This window comes from Pseudophryne corroboree, chromosome 11, assembly GCF_028390025.1.
Source record: "Pseudophryne corroboree isolate aPseCor3 chromosome 11, aPseCor3.hap2, whole genome shotgun sequence".
Lineage (NCBI taxonomy): Eukaryota > Metazoa > Chordata > Amphibia > Anura > Myobatrachidae > Pseudophryne > Pseudophryne corroboree.
Window position 1 is genome coordinate 169,514,329 of NC_086454.1, and position 12,314 is coordinate 169,526,642.

Here is a 12,314-nt window from a genome sequence, read left to right on the forward strand (position 1 = left end):
AAAAAATGTACATGCTACCATATGAATGAGGTTTCATTGTGTACTGTTAACAATTCTGGACTCTGAAACCTATAATCTGTATAAAAATTTGGTAGGTCCTAATGGCTTTTTTTGTAAATACAATGTAATACTTATCTCTCTGATTATTGTTCCTGTAATTTGTAGAAAATAAGATCTCACACTCTAAGAGAAAGTTGTATAGGTAGTGTGAGAAGAGAGGTTCCATGGTGCAATGGTTAGCACTCTGGACTCTGAATCCAGTGATCTGAGTTCAAATCTCAGTGGGATCAAGAACTTAGTACCTTCAGTTTAAGTTCTTGATTGACAGAAAGTCTTCTTTTTCATACATATAATAATTTTTTTTGAATCACTGATTTTTGTAAATATGTACGAAAAGCTAAAAAAGGTAGTTACAGAAATGTATGTATTTATCTGAATTTTACTATATAACCCAAATAAGCGTTGATGTAAATATATGTACAATAATTGCAATAAAATGTGTCTTCTAAGATTCTAACATTTTAGAAAAAAATGTTTAACTCTCCCTCATGAATAAGGTTTCTTGGTGTATTGGTAACCACTCTGATCTTTGAATCCAGTGATCTGTATTTAAATCTTGGTAGGTCCTATTGGTTTTTTGTAAGTACCGTTCAGTTTATATTTCTCTGAGAGTACATTCTAATAAAAACTGTTTAAATGCTTCCTCATGAATGAGGTTTCCTGGTGTATTTGTAACCATTTTGGACTCTGAATCCATGATTTGTATTTACATCTTGGTAGGTCCTATTGTTTTTTTGTAAGTATTATGCAGTTCATATCTCTGAGAAAGAAAATATCTATAAATTGCATAAATTAAGAATCATACACACTGAGAGACAGGGTTATCTGTAATATAATTCCAATAAAATGTAACCTCTAAGAATCTTACACTGTGAGAATTTTTTTTTACATGCCACCATATGAATGAGCTTTCATGGTGTACTGTTAACAATTCTGGACTCTGAAACCAATAATCTGTATATACAAATTGGTAGGTCCTAATGGTTTTATTTGTAAATACAATGTAGTACATATCTCTCTGAATGAATATTTCTGTATCTTGTAGAAATTAAGATCTTACACTCTGAGAGAAAGTTGTATATGTGTTATTAGAAGGGAGATTCCATGGTGTTATGGTTAGCACTCTGTATGCTGAATCCAGTAAATTGAGTTCAAATCTCAGTGGGACCAGGTGCATTTTAGTACCTTCAGTTTAAGTCCTTGATTGACAAAAACTTTTCTTTTTTATACATATAATACATTTTTTTAAATCACTGATTATTGTAAATATGTACTAAAATCTAAAAAAAAGGTAGTTAAAGAAATGTTTGTAATTATATGAATTTTACTGTGTAATCCAAATAAGCATTGATGTTAATATATGTACAATAACTTCAATAAAATGTGTCTTCTAAGAATCTAACATTTTAGAATTTTTTTTTATATGTTCCCTAATAAATGTGGTTTCTTGGTTTATTGGTAACCACTCCACTCTGATCTTTGAATACAGTGATCTGTATTTAAATCTTGGTAGGTCCTATTGGTTTTTTGTAAGTACCATTCAGTTCATATCTCTCTGAGAGTACATTCTTATAAAAATATTTAGATGCTCCCTAATGGATGAGGTTTCATGGTGTATTGGTAAACATTTTGGACTCTGAATCCATGATCTATATTTACTAGAGATGTGCACTTGAAATTTTTCGGGTTTTGTGTTTTGGTTTTGGGTTCGGTTCCGCGGCCGTATTTTGGGTTCGACCGCGTTTTGGCAAAACCTCACCGAATTTTTTTTGTTGGATTCGGGTGTGTTTTGGATTCGGGTGTTTTTTTCAAAAAACACTAAAAAACAGCTTAAATCATAGAATTTGGGGGTCATTTTGATCCCAAAGTATTATTAACCTCAAAATCCATAATTTCCACTCATTTTCAGTCTATTCTGAATACCTCACACCTCACAATATTATTTTTAGTCCTAAAATTTGCACCGAGGTCGCTGGATGACTAAGCTAAGCGACCCTAGTGGCCGACACAAACACCGGGCCCATCTAGGAGTGGCACTGCAGTGTCACGCAGGATGGCCCTTCCAAAAAACACTCCCCAAACAGCACATGACGCAAAGAAAAAAAGAGGCGCAATGAGGTAGCTGTGTGAGTAAGATAAGCGACCCTAGTGGCCGACACAAACACCGGGCCCATCTAGGAGTGGCACTGCAGTGTCACGCAGGATGGCCCTTCCAAAAAACACTCCCCAAACAGCACATGACGCAAAGAAGAAAAAAAGAGGCGCAATGAGGTAGCTGTGTGAGTAAGCTAAGCGACCCTAGTGGCCGACGCAAACACCTGGCCCATCTAGGAGTGGCACTGCAGTGTCACGCAGGATGGCCCTTCCAAAAAACACTCCCCAAACAGCACATGACGCAAAGAAGAAAAAAAGAGGTGCAATGAGGTAGCTGTGTGAGTAAGCTAAGCGACCCTAGTGGCCGACACAAACACCTGGCCCATCTAGGAGTGGCACTGCAGTGTCACGCAGGATGGCCCTTCCAAAAAACACTCCCCAAACAGCACATGACGCAAAGAAAAAAAGAGGCGCAATGAGGTAGCTGTGTGAGTAAGCTCAGCGACCCTAGTGGCCGACACAAACACCTGGCCCATCTAGGAGTGGCACTGCAGTGTCACGCAGGATGGCCCTTCCAAAAAACACTCCCCAAACAGCACATGACGCAAAGAAAAAAAGAGGCGCAATGAGGTAGCTGTGTGAGTAAGCTAAGCGACCCTAGTGGCCGACACAAACACCTGGCCCATCTAGGAGTGTCACTGCAGTGTCACGCAGGATGGCCCTTCCAAAAAACACTCCCCAAACAGCACATGACGCAAAGAAGAAAAAAAGAGGCGCAATGAGGTAGCTGTGTGAGTAAGATAAGCGACCCTAGTGGCCGACACAAACACCGGGCCCATCTAGGAGTGGCACTGCAGTGTCACGCAGGATGGCCCTTCCAAAAAACACTCCCCAAACAGCACATGACGCAAATAAAAATGAAAGAAAAAAGAGGTGCAAGATGGAATTGTCCTTGGGCCCTCCCACCCACCCTTATGTTGTATAAACAGGACATGCACACTTTAACCAACCCATCATTTCAGTGACAGGGTCTGCCACACGACTGTGACTGAAATGACGGGTTGGTTTGGACCCCCACCGAAAAAGAAGCAATTAATCTCTCCTTGCACAAACTGGCTCTACAGAGGCAAGATGTCCACCTCATCATCATCCTCCGATATATCACCGTGTACATCCCGCTCCTCACAGATTATCAATTCGTCCCCACTGGAATCCACCATCTCAGCTCCCTGTGTACTTTGTGGAGGCAATTGCTGCTGGTCAATGTCTCCACGGAGGAATTGATTATAATTCATTTTAATGAACATCATCTTCTCCACATTTTCTGGAAGTAACCTCGTACGCCGATTGCTGACAAGGTGAGCGGCGGCACTAAACACTCTTTCGGAGTACACACTTGTGGGAGGGCAACTTAGGTAGAATAAAGCCAGTTTGTGCAAGGGCCTCCAAATTGCCTCTTTTTCCTGCCAGTATAAGTACGGACTGTCTGACGTGCCTACTTGGATGCGGTCACTCATATAATCCTCCACCATTCTTTCAATGGTGACAGAATCATATGCAGTGACAGTAGACGACATGTCCGTAATCGTTGTCAGGTCCTTCAGTCCGGACCAGATGTCAGCATCAGCAGTCGCTCCAGACTGCCCTGCATCACCGCCAGTGGGTGGGCTCGGAATTCTGAGCCTTTTCCTCGCACCCCCAGTTGCGGGAGAATGTGAAGGAGGAGATGTTGACAGGTCGCGTTCCGCTTGACTTGACAATTTTGTCACCAGCAGGTCTTTGAACCCCAGCAGACTTGTGTCTGCCGGAAAGAGAGATCCAAGGTAGGTTTTAAATCTAGGATCGAGCACGGTGGCCAAAATGTAGTGCTCTGATTTCAACAGATTGACCACCCGTGAATCCTTGTTAAGCGAATTAAGGGCTGCATCCACAAGTCCCACATGCCTAGCGGAATCGCTCCCTTTTAGCTCCTCCTTCAATGCCTCCAGCTTCTTCTGCAAAATCCTGATGAGGGGAATGACCTGACTCAGGCTGGCAGTGTCTGAACTGACTTCACGTGTGGCAAGTTCAAAAGGTTGCAGAACCTTGCACAACGTTGAAATCATTCTCCACTGCGCTTGAGACAGGTACATTCCACCTCCTATATCGTGCTCAATTGTATAGGCTTGAATGGCCTTTTGCTGCTCCTCCAACCTCTGAAGCATATAGAGGGTTGAATTCCACCTCGTTACCACTTCTTGCTTCAGATGATGGCAGGGCAGGTTCAGGCGTTTTTGGTGGTGCTCCAGTTTTCTGTACGTGGTGCCTGTACGCCGAAAGTGTCCCGCAATTCTTCTGGCCACCGACAGCATCTCTTGCACGCCCCTCTCGTTTTTTTAAAAATTCTGCACCACCAAATTCAAGGTATGTGCAAAACATGGGACGTGCTGGAATTTGCCCATATTTAATGCACACACAATATTGCTGGCGTTGTCCGATGCCACAAATCCACAGGAGAGTCCAATTGGGGTAAGCCATTCCGCGATGATCTTCCTCAGTTGCCGTAAGAGGTTTTCAGCTGTGTGCATATTCTGGAAACCGGTGATACAAAGCGTAGCCTGCCTAGGAAAGAGTTGGCGGTTGCGAGATGCTGCTACTGGTGCCGCCGCTGCTGTTCTTGCGGCGGGAGTCCATACATCTACCCAGTGGGCTGTCACAGTCATATAGTCCTGACCCTGCCCTGCTCCACTTGTCCACATGTCCGTGGTTAAGTGGACATTGGGTACAACTGCATTTTTTAGGACACTGGTGAGTCTTTTTCTGACGTCCGTGTACATTCTCGGTATCGCCTGCCTAGAGAAGTGGAACCTAGATGGTATTTGGTAACGGGGGCACACTACCTCAAGAAATTGTCTAGTTCCCTGTGAACTAACGGCGGATACCGGACGCACGTCTAACACCAACATAGTTGTCAAGGCCTCAGTTATCCGCTTTGCAACAGGATGACTGCTGTGATATTTCATCTTCCTCGCAAAGGACTGTTGGACAGTCAATTGCTTGGTGGAAGTAGTAAAAGTGGGCTTACGACTTCCCCTCTGGGATGACCATCGACTCCCAGCAGCAACAACAGCAGCGCCAGCAGCAGTAGGCGTTACACGCAAGGTTGCATCGGAGGAATCCCAGGCAGGAGAGTACTCGTCAGAATTGCCAGTGACATGGCCTGCAGGACTATTGGCATTCCTGGGGAAGGAGGAAATTGACACTGAGGGAGTTGGTGGGGTGGTTTGCGTGAGCTTGGTTACAAGAGGAAGGGATTTACTGGTCAGTGGACTGCTTCCGCTGTCGCCCAAAGTTTTTGAACTTGTCACTGACTTATTATGAATGCGCTGCAGGTGACGTATAAGGGAGGATGTTCCGAGGTGGTTAACGTCCTTACCCCTACTTATTACAGCTTTACAAAGGCAACACACGGCTTGACAAATGTTGTCCGCATTTCTGTTGAAATACTTCCACACCGAAGAGCTGATTTTTTTGGTATTTTCACCAGGCATGTCAACGGCCCTATTCCTCCCACGGACAACAGGTGTCTCCCCGGGTGCCTGACTTAAACAAACCACCTCACCATCAGAATCCTCCTTGTCAATTTCCTCCCCAGCGCCAGCAACACCCATATCCTCCTCATCCTGGTGTACTTCAACACTGACATCTTCAATCTGACTATCAGGAACTGGACTGCGGGTGCTCCTTCCAGAACTTGCAGGGGGCGTGCAAATGGTGGAAGGCGCATGCTCTTCACGTCCAGTGTTGGGAAGGTCAGGCATCGCAACCGACACAATTGGACTCTCCTTGTGGATTTGGGATTTGGAAGAACGCACAGTTCTTTGCGGTGCTTTTGCCAGCTTGAGTCTTTTCAGTTTTCTAGCGAGAGGCTGAGTGCTTCCATCCTCATGTGAAGCTGAACCACTAGCCATGAACATAGGCCAGGGCCTCAGCCGTTCCTTGCCACTCCGTGTGGTAAATGGCATATTGGCAAGTTTACGCTTCTCCTCCGACAATTTTATTTTAGATTTTGGAGTCCTTTTTTTACTGATATTTGGTGTTTTGGATTTTACATGCTCTGTACTATGACATTGGGCATCGGCCTTGGCAGACGACGTTGCTGGCATTTCATCGTCTCGGCCATGACTAGTGGCAGCAGCTTCAGCACGAGGTGGAAGTGGATCTTGATCTTTCCCTAATTTTGGAACCTCAACATTTTTGTTCTCCATATTTTAATAGGCACAACTAAAAGACACAGAGGTAGCTACAGCCGTGGACTACCGTACTGTGTCTGCTGCTAATATAGACTGGATGATAATGAGATGAAATCAATATATATATATATAATATCACTAGTACTGCAGCCGGACAGGTATATAATATATATTTATTATGTACTAATGACTGATGACGGACCTGCTGGACACTGTCAGCTCAGCAGCACCGCAGACTGCTACAGTAAGCTACTATAGTAGTATGTATCAAGAAGAAAGAAAAAAAAAACCACGGGTAGGTGGTATACAATTATGGATGGACCAGCGACTGCCGACACAGAGGTAGCTACAGCCGTGGACTACTGTACTGTGTCTGCTGCTAATATAGACTGGATGATAATGAGATGAAATCAATATATATATATATATATAATATCACACTAGTACTGCAGCCGGACAGGTATATAATATATATTTATTATGTACTAATGACTGATGACGGACCTGCTGGACACTGTCAGCTCAGCAGCACCGCAGACTGCTACAGTAAGCTACTATAGTAGTATGTATAAAGAAGAAAGAAAAAAAAAACCACGGGTAGGTGGTATACAATTATGGATGGACCAGCGACTGCCGACACAGAGGTAGCTACAGCCGTGGACTACCGTACTGTGTCTGCTGCTAATATAGACTGGATGATAATGAGATGAAATCAATATATATATATATATATATATAATATCACACTAGTACTGCAGCCGGACAGGTATATAATATATATTTATTATGTACTAATGACTGATGACGGACCTGCTGGACACTGTCAGCTCAGCAGCACCGCAGACTGCTACAGTAAGCTACTATAGTAGTATGTATAAAGAAGAAAGAAAAAAAAACCCACGGGTAGGTGGTATACAATTATGGATGGACCAGCGACTGCCGACACAGAGGTAGCTACAGCCGTGCACTACCGTACTGTGTCTGCTGCTAATATAGACTGGATGATAATGAGATGAAATCAATATATATATATATATATAATATCACACTAGTACTGCAGCCGGACAGGTATATAATATATATTTATTATGTACTAATGACTGATGACGGACCTGCTGGACACTGTCAGCTCAGCAGCACCGCAGACTGCTACAGTAAGCTACTATAGTAGTATGTATCAAGAAGAAAGAAAAAAAAAACCACGGGTAGGTGGTATACAATTATGGATGGACCAGCGACTGCCGACACAGAGGTAGCTACAGCCGTGGACTACTGTACTGTGTCTGCTGCTAATATAGACTGGATGATAATGAGATGAAATCAATATATATATATATATATATATATAATATCACACTAGTACTGCAGCCGGACAGGTATATAATATATATTTATTATGTACTAATGACTGATGACGGACCTGCTGGACACTGTCAGCTCAGCAGCACCGCAGACTGCTACAGTAAGCTACTATAGTAGTATGTATAAAGAAGAAAGAAAAAAAAAAAAACCACGGGTAGGTGGTATACAATTATGGATGGACCAGCGACTGCCGACACAGAGGTAGCTACAGCCGTGGACTACCGTACTGTGTCTGCTGCTAATATAGACTGGATGATAATGAGATGAAATCAATATATATATATATATATATATATAATATCACACTAGTACTGCAGCCGGACAGGTATATAATATATATTTATTATGTACTAATGACTGATGACGGACCTGCTGGACACTGTCAGCTCAGCAGCACAGCAGACTGCTACAGTAAGCTACTATAGTAGTATGTATCAAGAAGAAAGAAAAAAAAAACCACGGGTAGGTGGTATACAATTATGGATGGACCAGCGACTGCCGACACAGAGGTAGCTACAGCCGTGGACTACCGTACTGTGTCTGCTGCTAATATAGACTGGATGATAATGAGATGAAATCAATATATATATATATATAATATCACACTAGTACTGCAGCCGGACAGGTATATAATATATATTTATTATGTACTAATGACTGATGACGGACCTGCTGGACACTGTCAGCTCAGCAGCACCGCAGACTGCTACAGTAAGCTACTATAGTAGTATGTATAAAGAAGAAAGAAAAAAAAAACCACGGGTAGGTGGTATACAATTATGGATGGACCAGCGACTGCCGACACAGAGGTAGCTACAGCCGTGGACTACCGTACTGTGTCTGCTGCTAATATAGACTGGATGATAATGAGATGAAATCAATATATATATATATATATAATATCACACTAGTACTGCAGCCGGACAGGTATATAATATATATTTATTATGTACTAATGACTGATGACGGACCTGCTGGACACTGTCAGCTCAGCAGCACCGCAGACTGCTACAGTAAGCTACTATAGTAGTATGTATCAAGAAGAAAGAAAAAAAAAACCACGGGTAGGTGGTATACAATTATGGATGGACCAGCGACTGCCGACACAGAGGTAGCTACAGCCATGGACTACCGTACTGTGTCTGCTGCTAATATAGACTGGATGATAATGAGATGAAATCAATATATATATATATATAATATCACACTAGTACTGCAGCCGGACAGGTATATAATATATATTTATTATGTACTAATGACTGATGACGGACCTGCTGGACACTGTCAGCTCAGCAGCACCGCAGACTGCTACAGTAAGCTACTATAGTAGTATGTATAAAGAAGAAATAAAAAAAAAAAACCACGGGTAGGTGGTATACAATTATGGATGGACCAGCGACTGCCGACACAGAGGTAGCTACAGCCGTGGACTACCGTACTGTGTCTGCTGCTAATATAGACTGGATGATAATGAGATGAAATCAATATATATATATATAATATCACACTAGTACTGCAGCCGGACAGGTATATAATATATATTTATTATGTACTAATGACTGATGACGGACCTGCTGGACACTGTCAGCTCAGCAGCACCGCAGACTGCTACAGTAAGCTACTATAGTAGTATGTATCAAGAAGAAAGAAAAAAAAAAAACCACGGGTAGGTGGTATACAATATTATATATATATTATATACAATTATATATATATATATATTATATATATTAAACTGGTGGTGATTATTATAAACTGGTGGTCAGGTCACTGGTCACACTATCAGCAACTTGCAAGTAGTACTCCTAAGCAGACAATCACAATATATATTATACTGGTGGTCAGTGTGGTCACAATGGCAGTGTGGCACTCTGGCAGCAAAAGTGTGCACTGTACGTTATATGTAGTCCTGCTCTCAGACTCTAACTGCTCCCCACTGTCAGTGTCTCCCCCACAAGTCAGATATACAATTATACAGTCACACTATCTATCTATCACTTCAGCAAGTAGTAGTACTCCTCCTAAAGTACTCCTCCTAATGCTCCCCAAAATTACTACTGTGTCTCTCTCTACTCTAGTCTCACTCTCTATAAACGGAGAGGACGCCAGCCACGTCCTCTCCCTATCAATCTCAATGCACGTGTGAAAATGGCGGCGACGCGCGGCTCCTTATATAGAATCCGAGTCTCGCGATAGAATCCGAGCCTCGCGAGAATCCGACAGCGGGATGATGACGTTCGGGCGCGCTCGGGTTAACCGAGCAAGGCGGGAAGATCCGAGTCGCTCGGACCCGTGTAAAAAAACATGAAGTTCGGGCGGGTTCGGATTCCGAGGAACCGAACCCGCTCATCTCTAATATTTACATCTTGGTAGGTTCCATTGTTTTTTTCTTGTAAGTACAATACAGTTAATATCTCTGAGAAATAAAATATCTATAAATTGCATAAATTAAGAATCTTACACACTGAGAGACAGGTTTATCTGTCATTTAATTCCAATAAAATGTATCCACTAAGAATCTTATACTCTGACAAAAAAATGTACAGGCTACCATATGAATGAGGTTTCATTGTGTACTGATAACAATTCTGGACTCTGAAACCTATAATCTGTATACAAATTTGGTAGGTCCTAATGGCTTTTTTTGTAAATACAATGTAATACTTATCTCTCTGATTATTATTCCTGTAATTTGTAGAAAATAAGATCTCACACTCTAAGAGAAAGTTGTATAGGTAGTGTTAGAAGAGAGGTTCCATGGTGCAATGGTTAGCACTCTGGACTCTGAATCCAGTGATCTGAGTTCAAATCTCAGTGGGATCAAGAGCTTAGTACCTTCAGTTTAAGTTCTTGATTGACAGAAAGTCTTCTTTTTCATACATATAATAATTTTTTTCAATCACTGATTTTTGTAAATATGTACGAAAAGCTAAAAAAGGTAGTTATAGAAATGTATATAATTATCTGAATTTTACTATATAACCCAAATAAGCGTTGATGTAAATATATGTACAATAATTGCAATAAAATGTGTCTTCTAAGAATCTAACATTTTAGAAAAAAATGTTTAGCTCTCCCTCATGAATGAGGTTTCTTGGTGTATTGGTAACCACTCTGATCTTTGAATCCAGTGATCTGTATTTAAATCTTGGTAGGTCCTATTGGTTTTTTGTAAGTACCGTTCAGTTTATATTTCTCTGAGAGTACATTCTAATAAAAACTGTTTAAATGCTTCCTCATGAATGAGGTTTCCTGGTGTATTTGTAACCATTTTGGACTCTGAATCCATGATTTGTATTTACATCTTGGTAGGTCCTATTGTTTTTTTGTAAGTATTATGCAGTTCATATCTCTGAGAAAGAAAATATCTATAAATTGCATAAATTAAGAATCATACACACTGAGAGACAGGGTTATCTGTAATATAATTCCAATAAAATGTAACCTCTAAGAATCTTACACTGTGAGAAATTTTTTTTTACATGCCACCATATGAATGAGCTTTCATGGTGTACTGTTAACAATTCTGGCCTCTGAAACCAATAATCTGTATATACAAATTGGTAGGTCCTAATGGTTTTATTTGTAAATACAATGTAGTACATATCTCTCTGAATGAATATTTCTATTTCTTGTAGAAATTAAGATCTTACACTCTGAGAGAAAGTTGTATATGTGTTATTAGAAGGGAGATTCCATGGTGTTATGGTTAGCACTCTGTACGCTGAATCCAGTAAATTGAGTACAAATCTCAGTGGGACCAGGTGCATTTTAGTACCTTCAGTTTAAGTCCTTAATTGACAAAAACTTTTCTTTTTTATACACATAATACATTTTTTTAAATCACTGATTATTGTAAATATGTACTAAAATCTAAAAAAAAGGTAGTTGAAGAAATGTTTGTAATTATATGAATTTTACTGTGTAATCCAAATAAGCATTGATGTAAATATATGTACAATAACTTCAATAAAATGTGTCTTCTAAGAATCTAACATTTTAGAATTGTTTTTTATATGTTCCCTAATAAATGTGGTTTCTTGGTTTATTGGTAACCACTCCACTCTGATCTTTGAATACAGTGATCTGTATTTAAATCTTGGTAGGTCCTATTGGTTTTTTGTAAGTACCATTCAGTTCATATCTCTCTGAGAGTACATTCTTATAAAAATATTTAGATGCTCCCTAATGGATGAGGTTTCATGGTGTATTGGTAAACATTTTGGACTCTGAATCCATGATCTATATTTACATCTTGGTAGGTTCTATTGGTTTTGTTGTAAGTACAATACAGTTAATATCTCTGAGATAGAAAATATCTATAAATTGCATAAATTAAGAATCTTACACACTGAGAGACAGGTATATCTGTCATTTAATTCCAATAAAATGTATCCACTAAGAATCTTATACTCTGACAAAAAAATGTACATGCTACCATATGAATGAGGTTTCATTGTGTACTGTTAACAATTCTGGACTCTGAAACCTATAATCTGTATAAAAATTTGGTAGGTCCTGATGGCTTTTTTTGTAAATACAATGTAATACTTATCTCTCTGATCA

At 40.5% G+C, this 12,314-nt stretch overlaps 2 non-coding genes across 2 annotated transcripts; both read left to right on the forward strand.

Moving 5' to 3' along the window:
- The first annotated feature begins 218 nt into the window (after positions 1 to 218).
- Positions 219 to 290, forward strand: TRNAQ-CUG (transfer RNA glutamine (anticodon CUG)). Its single transcript has one exon. It is a non-coding gene; the product is annotated as a tRNA-Gln (tRNA).
- Positions 291 to 10,499: 10,209 nt separating this feature from the next.
- TRNAQ-CUG (transfer RNA glutamine (anticodon CUG)) lies at positions 10,500 to 10,571 on the forward strand. The gene has a single exon. It is a non-coding gene; the product is annotated as a tRNA-Gln (tRNA).
- Positions 10,572 to 12,314: the final 1,743 nt, after the last annotated feature.